This window comes from Phyllostomus discolor, chromosome 1, assembly GCF_004126475.2.
Source record: "Phyllostomus discolor isolate MPI-MPIP mPhyDis1 chromosome 1, mPhyDis1.pri.v3, whole genome shotgun sequence".
NCBI lineage: Eukaryota > Metazoa > Chordata > Mammalia > Chiroptera > Phyllostomidae > Phyllostomus > Phyllostomus discolor.
Genome location: NC_040903.2, coordinates 47355760 through 47369036, shown reverse-complemented (window position 1 = coordinate 47369036; position 13277 = coordinate 47355760). Strand labels below are relative to the sequence as shown.

At 39.2% G+C, this 13277-nt stretch overlaps 1 protein-coding gene and 1 non-coding gene across 2 annotated transcripts in view; one reads left to right on the top strand and one right to left on the bottom strand.

Annotated features, from left to right (window-relative positions):
* Positions 1–13277, top strand: part of G3BP2 (G3BP stress granule assembly factor 2) — an 82906-nt gene that overhangs the window by 1362 nt on the left and 68267 nt on the right. The gene's annotated exons all lie outside the window — the stretch shown is intronic.
* On the bottom strand, positions 1828–1934 carry LOC114493528. Its single transcript, XR_003684166.1, has one exon. It is a non-coding gene; the product is annotated as a U6 spliceosomal RNA (small nuclear RNA).

Below are 13277 nucleotides of genomic sequence, written 5' to 3'. Positions count from 1 at the left end.
AGACAACTCTGGCATCTTCAAAAGCTTTCCCTGAAATCTGTATATTGTACTTTGCAATTGTTAATATGTGGTAAACTCAATAAATGCTTGTGTTAAGGGCAGGATTATGTTATTTATTATTGTATCTGTGGTTTAGCACTATCTGATAAGAGGTGGTATTGATGGATAAATGAAGAATACATTAAAGGATATATGAATATTATGCTGAGGAGGAGGGTCTTTTTTGCATCTGTTAGATAGAAGTATAGACAACACATATCACAAAGGCTATGGTAAAAATTCCTTTTATAGTGTCAGGGTGTTAAGCCTGGATGGCTTGGGTAATGGTGGGGGTCAAACTGCCAAAAATACTGTGCATTAAACATTGTCCACTGCTTTAAAACTAGACACTTGACATTTTGCATCAGACATTTTCCATGGGGGCATTTTGTTGCATCCTAAAAAAGTAACCAATCAATGCTCAGCTTTTTTATTATCAAGTAATGTGTGCAAGCAACTTCACCCAGTCCCTAAGCCACATCCCTCCTTGAGCCTCTCCTTGCCTCTTCCCCATGCCCTACTCGACCCCATCATCAGGGATAAAGCTCTAAGATAGAGTGGGGCTCATTGGATGTCTACTACATGTATTATTTGGTAATAAAAGCAATGCTTTTACATTTTAGCAAACTTGTGTAAGGGCACTGAACTTTTCAAAATGTCCTGCTTTGTTTTAAGTTTTGGTGAGTATAGTAGGTCACAATGAGTTTTCCCTTCATTTGACCTCTTTTCTTCCTTAACAGTATCACTGGGTAGGAAGGACTAGTCAGGAGGGATGGACATTTGGGTGCAGACGAGATGAGGGTGGAGCCTCCAGACTTCTTCCTGACCTTTCAGTCTTGCCTTTCTCCCAATGTCTGGGAAAGGCTGGAGCTGCCTGCTACTTCTAGGCCCAAGAGGAAGAAGAGACTGTACAGTGGCTAATTTGTCCCTCATTTGGGGTCTGAAAGGGGAACAGAGTCATCATCACTATGGAGCAGCCATGAAATGGACTCCTTATCCTTATTTAAGAGAAAGGGACATGTGAATTCACTTCTACTAATTTTATAAAGTCAAGGTTTGTGTCCTGTTTCTATTTGTACTCTTTAATCATCTGGTATAATTCCTTTATTATGATAGATGCTTAAGAACCATTTCTTAAATCAAGGAGAAAAAAACATGAAAAAATTGTGACTGCCTGACTTTCACCATTGTATTTCTGACTCTCATAAATCTAAACACTTAGGATAAGAATGCCATGAATCATTAAAATACACATAATCCAAAATTTTAACTTGGGTAAATAAAAATGATTTTTCTTTTACTAAAGCAAACCTGGCAACAGAGCAACTAACAAAAGTCATTGGTTTTAAATTCATTTTTTTAATTGTTTCCCTATTATCCTGTAGTTCAGTGGCCCATTTTCCCCATCCGTTCTTATTTTCTAGTAACAAACTCAACAATAACAATAACAAGGTTTCATTTTTTATGGCTAAATCATATTCCATTATGTATATACATCACTTCTTTTTTTTTTTATTTTAATCATTGTTCAAATACAGTTTTCTCCCCCCTACTCCCATTCCAGCCCACCCACCCAACCCTCCCCCCTTCCCCCCATTACCCCCCACCCCTAGTTTTTGTCCATGTGTCCTCCAAATTTGTTCCTGTAATCCCTACCCATTCCCCCCTGAAATTCCCTCTTCTCTCCCCTATGGCCACTGTCAGACTATCCCCTATTTCAGTGTCTTTGGTTATATTTTGCTAGTTTTTTTTGTTTTGTTTTGTTGTTTAGATTCCTGTTAAAGGTGAAAAAATATGGAACGCTTCACGAATTTGCGTGTCATCCTTGCGCAGGGGCCATGCTAATCTTCTCTGTATCGTTCCAATTTTAGTATATGTGCTGCCGAAGTGAGCACTATACATCACTTCTTTATCCATTCATCTATTGATGGACACTTAGCTTGCTCCTGTACCTTAGCTGTTGTAAACAATGCTGTGATGAACATACGGATACATGTCTTTTCAAAATAGTGTTTTGTATTTCTTTAGATCAATACCCAGAAGTGGAATTCCTGGGTCCTTCTTTGTCTCTTATAGATTTTTTTTTTTAAGTAAAAGGCTTTTTATTCCATGTTCATCTAGGTAATTTCTTCCCAAACCTAGTAGGCTTCTTAGCTCTGATTGCAATTAGTTCCATGTGCTAATAGCCACACTCAAAGTTTATCTTACATGTAATTTTCAGCCTGATATATTTTGTTTATAGGCTTTGTTTTAAAGTCTATTTTGTCTGGTATAAGTATTTGTTATACAGGCTTTTTTTTCTTCGTTTCATTTTCAGGAAATAGCTTTTTTCATCCTTTTACTTTCACTATGTCTGTGTCTTTCAATCTGAAGTGAGTCTCTTAGAAATAGCCACACACAGGTTTTTAAAGACTAGTTCCTGGGAAATCGGTGTCCAAAAATATTGTTAATACAGTTATGCATTACTATTCATTAAGTGAACAACACATTGCAAAATAAATCAATAATGATGAAGTAGCAATTGAAATTCATAACCAATCAATAATAATAACATTGAACACATATTCATGCTTCATATATGCTAGTCTCTATTTATTCAAAGTACTTGACATAAAACAATTTACTTAATCCTCACAACAACCTTATGAGATAGGTGGTGTTATCAGTTCCATTTTACAGATGGCAAAAAAGGCACTCAGAGTAACCTGGACAGTGTCATATAGTTAGGAAGTAACAGAGCTGGGTCATAAGTTGGCAGTTTGACTCCAAATTCTTTATTCTTTTGTACTTTTTTGTCTAACCTTTCTAGCCCTTCTGAGGTTGCAGCTGATCTGAGTTACAAACAAACTCTTTTCTTAAATATTTCTACATATATTGAGTGCGTAGGTTCAAGGTCATGACTAGCTGCATGTTTGTATGTGTCTAATGTTAAGCCATAACGTTTAAGCTGTGAGTTTGGTTATAACACATGACATAATAGAATATTACAGCCAAACGGAGTAAGGAGTTGACACTGTGAACCAAATGATAGGCACAGATAATGTGGCCAGGAGCACCAGAAGATGGCCTATGTTTATATTCTACACAATTTTGAATATTGCAGGAATAAATGCTCAGACTATTTATATGCTGAATAGCAATGTGAAATAAGGCACAGAATATTTATTAGAAACCTTGTAACACATTTACTGTCAGAATAAATAAAAAGGTGTTTACAAATCTCTACAGATGTACATAAACCTTTACACCTGATACTTCATCAAACACAAATTGAAGGAAATTTTAATGACATAATACAGCTCCCTCGACAAGCAGAAAAAGAAAAAGATGTGTTAGGTACTATGCATCCAAAATGAGTCATTTATCAAAATATTTTTGCAAGTGTTGTGAAAAGTATTTATGCCTTGAGCATAGCAAAATTGTTTGTGATGACTGTTAGAAATGTTTTGCAAAGCCACCCATTGAAGAGTCTGATTAATTAATAATTAAAGACATTTTTTGGCCCTGGCTGATGTGGCTCAGTGGATTGAGTACTAGCCTGTAAGCCAAAAGGGTTACTGGTTCAATTCCCAGTCAGGGCACATGCCTGGGTTGCAGGCCAGGTCCCCAGTGCGGGGCACGTGAGAGGCAACCGCACACTGATGTTTCTCTCCTTCTCTTTCTCCCTCCCTTCCCCTCTCTCTAAAAATAAATAAAGTCTTTTTTTACAAAAAAAACCCTTTTTGGTTGAATTTTTTAGCAATATCCATGCTTCCATTATTTGAAAATAAAAATTTTTATTTTTATTTTTTAATATTTTATTTTTATTTATTTTTAGAGTGGAAGGGAGTGAGAATGAGAGGGAAAGAAACATCAGTGTGTGGTTGCCTCTCACACAACGCCTATTGGGGACCTGGCCTGCAACCCAGGCATGTGTCCTGACTGGGGATTGAACCAGTGACCCTTCGCCTCACAGGCCAGTGCTCAATCCATTGATCCACAGCAGCCAGGGCATATTCTTTATGTTTTAATATTTCTTTGTTTAATAATTTCTAGGTTGTAAGTGAAAATAAATAAAAATTGTGTATTATAAATATAATGAATGCATATTTGCAGTGCTTTCATTTTTTTTTCCACATTTCAGCACACACTAGTAATGAATGTTATGTCTTGGATACACGTGACCTATGTTGTAAATTTTTTGGCCGAGATCTCTGCAGGACTAGACTCAAGGGCTAGATCTTGCACTAAGTGGTCTACAAGTCCTTATATAATCTGGCCCCTCTGTTGTCTCTCTGACCTCATCTCCTGGCACATTCCCCCCACTCCAGCTACACTGGTTTCCTTGTGTTTCTGAAACTTGCTCTTGCCTCCTGGCCTTTGCACTTGTTCTTTCCTATATTTTGGATGCCTGCTACTCCACCCACATAGGGGACTGACTCACTCCTTCACCCTATTTATGTCTGCTCAGATGTTACTTAGGTCTTTCCTGACTGTCCTAAGTTGCAGTCTCCCTATACTTCTCCCTCTGCTCTGCTTATTCTTCTCTGAAGACTGTTCAGTCTGAAACATTATTCTTCCATATGTGTTATTTTCCCATATTTCATCAGATCTAAGGTGACATCAAGTGTATCCCAAAAAGAAAAACCCAGCCAAGTTGTAAGAAGCCATCTTCCCACAGATGTACCTAAATTTCAGGTTTTACTCGCATACCAGAGGGAAGAGGGATGGTGAGGGGACCAAGTATATGGTGACAGAAGAGGAACTGACTTTGGGTGGTGGGCACACAATGCAATGTACAGATGATGTATCATAGAAATGTACACTTGAAACCTATACAATTTTATTAACCAATGTCACCCCGATAAATTTAATTAATAAAAAATACATTTCAAGTTTTATAAAATGTGAAAAAATGTTCATTGTAAAATTAATGGAATATAGTGTATGTTTTACTTCTTTCTTGTTTATTGTCTCTTTCTCTGCCACTACCAGAATGTAAACCCACAAGGGCAGAGATTTTAGTCCTTTTGTAAATTGCATTATCCTCAGGGCTTGGCACAGTATGCAACACATAGTAAGCAGTTGGTAACTTTAGTGGATGAATGAATTCCCCAAAGGAGGAAATTCTCACCTTTGACTGTGCACATGAGAACAGAAATTCTGCAATGTTGCTAAGCATCTCATGGCAGCCAGACTCCCCAAATTGAGGTTGAGTTAGGCTCCTCAGAAAATGTTATTACCTAATTTCAGTTTATGAATATTTTGTTGGTCTTCAGTGATCAACTCAGTAATTAACATTTGGTCATATGTAAAGATAAATGATTGTGGAAGAAAGGACTTACATTTTTAGGATAAGATTACCACCCATTGGGAGAGCCATCTCAACCTTCCAGGGGGCAGCTTACCTTGGTTTGCAAGTCATTACACTTATGCAATGGTTCTTTTCTCCTCCTCCTCCTTATTTATTTATTTTTAGAGAGAGAGTAAAGGAGAGAGAAAGAGAGGGAGAGAACCATCAATGTGTGGTTGCCTCTTGTGTGACCCCCCCGACCGCCCCCCCCTCCCCCCACCCCCGGAGACCTGGCTGCAACCAGGGCATGTGCCCTGACTGGGAATTGAACCAGTGACCCTTTGGTTCACTGGCCAACACTCAATCCACTGAGCCACACCAACCAGGACACCAGCCAGGGCCTCTTCCTTCTTTTTAAGACAGCTTAAAATAAAAAGTACAAAAGGGTATATAGCGAAGAGTCTCCCTTCTATTCCTTGGCATCAAGGTAATTAATATAAACAATTCTTGTTTATTTTTCCAGACATACATAGATGCATATATAATCTCTCTTAAAAAAATAAATGTAGCACATTGCACACACAATTCTGCACCTTACTCTTTTTTTAAGATTTTATTTATTTATTTTTAGAGAGAGGAGAAGGGAGGGGGAAAGAGAGGAAGAGGAACATCAATGAGTGCTTGCCTCTTGTATACCCCCTACCGGGGACCTGGCCCACAACCCAGGCATGTGCCCTGACTGGGAATCAAACCTACGACCCTTTAGTTTACAGGCCTGTGCTCAATCCACTGAGCTATACCAGCCAGGGCTACACCTTACTTTTTTCTGTTTAATGTATCTTGAAAATTGTATCATACAAAAAGTGCTATTTCTTGTTGTATTCTGTAAAGTGCTTTTCATTTTTTTTAATTAACTTTATTGGGTCAACACTGGTTAATAAAATTATACAGGCTTCAGGTGCATAGTTCTACAACACATCATCTGTTCACTGTATTGTGTGTTCACTGCACCAAGGCAAGTCTCCGTCCGTCACCATTTTTTCCCAAAATATTTTTTAAAGCCCCAGATGTTTTTGGGGAAGGAGAGTGCAAGAAAGAGGATTCTGCTGCCTTGCCCTCCATCCTGCTTTATTTGATTGATTTCATTTGTTTATGCTTCCTATCATTTGAAAAGTTTCAGAGGCTAAAATGTTAGCCACCTGCCTTAGGAGATATGAAATGTAACCAAGGCAAGGACTTGGAAAAGGCAAGTCACTCTCACGTGCTGTAGACTGCTCTGCCTGTTTCGAAAGGTACAGTAATAGTACTCTCCTCATGTGGTTGTTGTTAGGATTTGATCAGATGATAGCTTTAATGTGCCTAATACTTTAGTACCTGAAACATAGTTAAGTATACACTAAATGTTAGAGCGGTGGCCCAGATCATTGTTAGTGTATATCATCCATTTCTTAACAACTGAGTATTTAAAAATATTATCCCATAATGGTACTCAACTCAAACTTCATTGGCTCATGTTCCTGAAAAGTCTGTTACTTCATTACAGCTTAATCTGGGACATCAAAACAATCTCTCCAGGATCTGGACTTTCTCTGTTTTTAGACTGCTCATTTTATTGGTTTCTTAGGCTCTATGCAAGGGCAAGATGGCTTTCAGTACATGTAGTCCTAAAATCTTCCAGGTCCAAGTTCATTAAGAAAATCTAACTTCTCTCCTTAGAGTCCCAGCAAAAGTCTCCTTACTTATTGGATCTGATTCTGTCTTTGGCCCTGTGTTGGGCCAATTCCTTTAGTCCAGTGTGTGAGATGCTCTGATTGACTTTGATTCACACGCCCACCTCAGAGCAAGCAGTGGGAATCCTCCCCTCACCTCAAAGGACGTGGCATAAAAACAGGGCACTTTGTTCAGAGAAAAGCTGGAATACTGTGCCAAGAGAAAGTTTATCAGGATAGAAAAAACAGCAGATGCTCGCTATATCCCCTAATGGATTTGACTGCTGGCCAGTTTTTTTGAAAAATATGTTTCTAGCCATGCTTCTAGCATATTGCTAGCATCAGTTCTGTTGCTCTGCAAAAGGTTCAAAAGAGCATGTTGCAGTATTTAACAGAAGTACTTTTTACATTGCTTCTTATTTACATCTGCAAGCAAAGCTGTATCTACACCCTTTTTAAGAAAGTACAGTCCAGTTTTGTTTTCACTCTTAAGAAAATAGAATAAACAGCCCTGGCTGGTGTGGCTCATTGGATTGAGTGCTGGCCTGCGAACCAAAGGGTCGCTGGTTCAATTCCCAGTCAGAGCACATGCCTTGAGTTGTGGGCATGGGAGGGGCAACCACACATAGATATTTCTTTCCCTCTCTTTCTCCCTCTGTTCCCCTCTCTAAAAATAAATAAAATCGTTTAAAAAGAAAAGAAAATAGAATAAACAAATTGCTTACTTATGAAACACCTAAATTAGGAAACCCCATTTTCAGTTTCAAAGAACTGTTTATAAAACTTCATTGAGGGACATATTTTTCAGATCCAGACCCTGGCACTCTTGCCCCTTGTGGAGAATTTGAGGGTCACCTCTCCACACCCACTCTCTTTCTCCACCCCCGTTGGCCAGCTGGACAGGCAGGTCCTGATTAGACAGAATGGGATTGAAGCTTTACTGTCCCATTCCACAACCAGACCACATCCTTTTTAGTTCACCTCACTGGCTGATGCCAATATTCCATGGTCCAGCTTAAGACGGTTTATTATGTAGTCATTGCCACTTTTGCCAGTAATCCATAGTCCCCAAACAAGGTGTAGCTGATCTATCTCATTTGCCTGAGTCTGTTGCCCAAGTAAGTATGGGTGGGGAGATGGGGTGGCAGGGAACTCTGTAAGCTGTCTCTTGAGATCAAGGTTGATTGGGCCTCGTGGCCAGCAGGATGGTAGCCACCTGGACGAGAACCTTCAAACCAGCCCACACTTCCATGCAACCCCTCACTTCCCAATTCTAGCTCTTTAATTGACTGTAAAGTGTTAGTGGCCTGCGATTGTGAACACACTACCCAGATGGTTGGAATGGGCTCAACGACTTGCAGGTAGTAGGTAGAGTGTCTAGAACTGGCATAGGCAGGTGGCTTGAGGAAAAAAGAGAGAGTTGAGTGTGGACATAATTCTCTGCCAGCAGCTCTGGAGTCCATGGGCAGAGGAATGGAAGATGCGAAGGTCATGAGCACAGAGAGGCAAAACAGTCTTCCTTTTGCTCTGACAATTCTCTGATGCTGCTTGCCCAGGACATCACAAACATCACGCTACTTGGGGGTAGTATAAAGAGCTAGAAGAACTCCAGCCTACTCTCCCCACTGCCCTTTCCCCACTTCCAGTACCTGCATGCACATATGGCCTTTCCAGGGCAGGGCCACCATCTCTGAGACCAAAGTGACCCAGACCCAAGTCCTAAAACTGTTCCCTCTCCCCCAGGTACGTGAATAGTGACTCCTAAATAGCTTTGTATCCAGCGTCTCAATAGGTCTTGCCACAGCCTTGTCTCCTTCCTGGCAGGGTGTTGCCATCTAGGTCTGGTTCTGATGTCTGGATCAGAGAAAAATGTCTATATTGGTGTCTCGATACTAATTTCATGGTATAAATACCAAAATCTTTGTTTTTTCAAAGCTCAGAATTCATACCATTTAAAACAAATCAGCGATACAGCATATTAAACACATTTCATTTTAACAGAAATTAGCCATTTAAAATTCTGCCGTGTCCTTTAACTTCAGAAGAGCTGCACGTTTGATGGTTTTAATCCAGGCCAGATTCAGTGCCTTCCTGCACCTTTAGTTCCTCTGCCTGGAGCTTTACAGAACCTTGGCCTCTGGGTAAGCTGCTTAGCTCTGGCCAGAGGCCAGGGTTCCCTGTTTTTTGTTTTTTTGTGCCTGTCTGGGAAGGATGGTCTTTTCTGTTGGCTAACTCCTGCCTTCCCCAGCAGAATGAGCTGCTTTGTTCATAGAGAACCTATCTTTCTTTCTTTTCTTTTTAAAATTTATTTATTCTTAGAGGGGAACAGTGGGAGAAAGGGAGAGAAAGATCAATGTGCTAGGGAAACATCCATTGGTTGCCTCTGGCACACCCCCCCCCCCCATTGGGGACCTGGCCCACAACCCAGGCATGTGCCCTGACCAGGAAGTGAGCCTCAACCTTTTGCTTCATGGGATGACACCCAACCAACTGAACTGCATGGGTTAGGACCATAGAGAGCCTTTCTAACAGGACCCATGCTTAGCCCCTCCCTCTTTTTTTGAGGTGGAGGGGTAGGTAAATGGGGAGATTGGGGAGGGTAGATGGAGTTACAGGAGCTGATAAAGAGAAAGTTTTAGGACTTCTATGAAGTAGAGGCAAAAAAGGAGAGAGAGTGGCAAGAGAGATACAAGAAACTGAATGAAACTGCTGACTAATATCTGCAGCTCTAGAGTATTACATGCACATTAATGCAGGGTTTTTTTTTCCCCCCCGGTACTTAAAAATAGCTCAGTATAGCAGAATACTGAAAACAGATGTACTTGGTTTCTTGAACAACTGATTCAGCAAACATTTGAACCTCTGTCCTCTGCCAGGCTCTTCTATGGGTACTCTCTTGTGTGTAATCTCATTCTGGAGTGCTAAAAAGTCTTACTCTTATTTCAAAGAGAGAGGCCTGGGCTTCAGCATGATGTAGAATAGGAAGACATGTTTTGTTTGCAAAGCTCGACAGACCTGGGTCTTCATTTTAGTTCAGCCACTTTTGGACTGTGTAGCCCTGGGCAAATTACTTAACTTGGCTGTGCCAGTTGGGATTTTCATGCCTTGCAACAGAATATCAGTGTCTTAAATTAAGAGGTAGGCAATGCAGGCCTGATACAGAGGCTCTAGTTTGCCAGTTTAGGATCTAAGTTGGAATCTTTCTGCTCAGACATCCTTGGCTTGAGGCTTTCATCTTTGCGGTTACCAGCCAGCCGCTTCATCTCCAGCATTGCATCCTTATTCTGGACAGGAAGAAGGGCACAAGTAAAGGGCAAAGTTATCTATCAGCTGTCACCCCATCCCCCACTCTTTTATTTTGAACTAATTTCAGAATTGCAGAAAGGTTGAAAAAATTGTATAAAGAATTTTCATACACTCTTCATCCAGATTTTTCATGTTTCACCCAATTACTTTATCATTTTTCTTCTCTAAATATATACATTTCCCCGCTGAACAATCTGGAGAAGAATTGGTATGCATGATCCCCCTTTCACCCCTCAAATACTTGTGTTTTATTCCTAACAGCAAAAGCATTTTCTTAAATAATGTAGTACAATAATCAAAACCAGGAAATTAATACTGAAAACATTGCAATTACCTAATCTACAGACCTTATTCAAATCTTGTGAGTAGTCCTACTAATTTCCTTTTTGAGAAAAAATTTTTTTTCTGGTCCAATATCAAATCCAGGATGACACATTGCATTTAGACGTTATGTCTCTTCAGTTGCCTTTAATCTGGAACAGTTCCTCTGTCTTTCATGGTTTTGATATTTTGGAGAGTACAAGATAGGTCAGCTGTTTTGTAGAGTATCCCTCAATTGGGGTTTGTCTGATCTTGCTTCATGATTAGGTTCGGATTGTGCATCTTTGGCAGGATTATCACAGAAGTGCTATCCTTCTCACTGTGCGTCATCTCAGGAGGTACATAACATCTTTGTCCCATTATCAGTGATACTAATTTTGATCATCTGTTTAGGATGTTATCTGCCAAACTTCTCCACTGTACAGTTTGTAATGAATAAGTATTATGTGGGGACATGCTTTAATACTGATAAATATACTATATCTCATCAAACTGTCAGCTTCCTGCATTAGCATTTATTGCTATTCTTGCCTGAATCATTGGTGATTGCCAGTCTGCCTCAAAGCTTTTTCTTTTTTTTTTTTTTTTTTTGTATAAATAGCCTTCCAGGAAGCTTCATCTTTCGATTTCCACTTGTTTTGTTAAGAACTGTGTCCAGCCTTAGCTGCAAGACTGCCTGTCAAATGCATTATTATATTGTTTTGTTTTGGAATGGGTATGTTGCCCCCCACAAGAAAACTGGGGTTCTCTTAATAAAGAAAAGAAAATAAATTTGGTAAGCAACTTGCCAACCCCACTCACTAGTATCATTATGATTAAATTAAATAATGTTTGTAAAACATCTACCAAGGAGCCTGTAACACAGTTGATACTTAAAAATATCCCCACATTGATGTTTCTCTCCCTGTCTTCCTCCCTTCCCCTCTCTTAAAGATAAATAAATAAAATCTAAAAATATATATATATATATATAAATATAAATATATATATATCCCTCCCCAACCTGTGGGAACTGGGTTTTGTTTGTTTGTTTGTTCATTTTTGATCACTTGTGGCCACATAGTTAGTAAATGACAAAATGGGTCTGTAAACCTTAGTCACTACACTGTAGTTTCCTTTGCTGGTTTTAGAAATTCTGTATATTCTCTTAAATCTTTTGACATGTTTTCAGCTGTATGACTGAAACTATCTCTATACTGTAATAATGTACACATCAGTTTGTGGAATGACCCTATTTTCTAGATAAAGCCAGCATTATAACTATCTATAGTTGGCTCAAATTTCTTTATATTCCGGCACAGTCCCCTCCATAAAGTCCAAGGAAGTTCTCTTTTGGGGAAATGACTGTTAATTTCTTCCAGGGATCATGATCTAGACAGATCTGGGAGGGGGAAATGGTTAGAGAATGACGACATTTGCTCAGGTTTACAAATAAACACAACTGCATGTTTCATTCATTATTTGTAGTTTAAAAATTATTTAACAGAGAGAAAGATTTATAAAAATCTTTTGTCTCGTGCCAATGATAGGAATTAGAATTTTAAAATTCCCATATCACATAATCAGCATAAAAGAACATGAAATTTTAATATCAATTGGCAGTAAAATCTCACTTCATTTAACTGAGAGTTTTACCCTGAACGTCATAGAATAATATCATCATGATGATATTAGGACAGAAATTAAAAATTGAGACAGAAAAGTGATAAATCAGGATACAAAATTATGTATGCCAAATGATCATAGCTAAGGTTAAAATATATGTGTAGGAAGAAGCCTAGAGCAGGGGTGTCTCACCCATTTTTACCGGTGCCCACATCAGCCTCACGGTTGCCTTCAATGGGCCGAATGTAATTTCAACTCCTTACAGTTAGGCAGTAGCTACATTTACACAGTCATAAAATTATTTCGTCCCTTTGAAGGCAACCACAAGGCTGATGTGGCCCCCAGTGAAAATGAGTTTGACACCCCTGGCCTAGAAGGAAATGTAGTAAGATGAGCAGAGTGGTTATGTTTAGATGGAAGGATCTGGATGATGTTTTCTTCTTTCAACTGTTCTGTAATTAACACTGAGGAACTTTGTTTTAAACAAGCATGCCTTTAAACAAATCACAAATAATAAACCTAGAAAAGATATTAAATAGAAACAGTTTTGGAAGAGAAGCATCTGGAGCCCTAACAACCTATTAGTGTGCTTGCATGGAGAGACCCAAGGGGCTCCATATTGCTTACTGCTGATGCCTGAATCTGAATTTTGTTTTATTACATTGGTACCAGCTATTTTCCTCCCTCTCTCATTCTTTCATTTCTTTATTTCTTTTTCTCTTTTCTTCTTACTGTAAGATAGGGGAAGAGATTATTTATTAGAAAGAGACAGTTTGAAATAGTAGAAAGGACATTATCCTTTAGAGCCAGACAGACTTGGATTTGAACCTTGCCATCATTATGTAGTCATTCAACAAACATTAATTGAGCAGCTACTATGCCATGCACTGCCTTAGGCATTGGAGATTCAGCAGTGATTTTTTTTCTAATGGTCTTTGTGAAACTTATATTCCCTAGTGAGGGAAGGCAGGTGATTTAGGAGGTCCTAGAAAGACCCTTGAATCGAAAATTAGCTGCCGAACCAG